Source organism: Nestor notabilis, unplaced genomic scaffold, assembly GCF_000696875.1.
Source record: "Nestor notabilis isolate BGI_N333 unplaced genomic scaffold, ASM69687v1 scaffold22248, whole genome shotgun sequence".
Taxonomy (NCBI): Eukaryota; Metazoa; Chordata; class Aves; order Psittaciformes; family Psittacidae; genus Nestor; species Nestor notabilis.
The window spans coordinates 14,444-15,031 of record NW_009941765.1 but is presented as its reverse complement, the minus strand read 5'-3'; positions in this window follow the sequence as shown (position 1 = coordinate 15,031).

Here is a 588-nt window from a genome sequence, read left to right as displayed (position 1 = left end):
AGCTCCTTGGTGGCTTGGCATCCCATCAGGGGGCTGGGCAAGCCCACTGTCCTTGGGTGTTCCTTCTCCTCATGCATCTGTGCAAGTGATGGTGGTGCTCCCCTCTGGGAACATTACCCCTTTGTGGCAGTGAAGCTTTTGGCTGAGGTGAAGTCCCAATTTGGAGACCTCCAGGTTGTTTGCAAGCAGCTTGTTGGACTTGCTGAGCCCGTTTTCTGGAGCAAATGTGTGCATGGGGAGGAGGGTAGATGCTGTGCCTCCATCCTGACCCAGCCCAGCTGCCCGAGGATAGCAGGATAACAGGCTTTGTTATGGTGAAGCAGAGCTGATGAGCACTGAGTGTGAAATGCTGGCATCTAGTGATACCCCAAACCACCTCTCAGGCTGAGATGGGGCTGTCTGTGCTTAATCTTTGTGGGATGCCCTAGTTCCGCTCTTCACTCACCCATGGATTTGCTGCATTGGAAAAATGCCGTGTTGTGCGTCAGTTTCCCTGTGCCAGGAGGGAGCTGGGGGCTGCACTGGCATGGGGCTGGGGGCATGCAATGCAAGTACCCACTGATCTCGGAGGAGCTCTTGGCCCTTGGG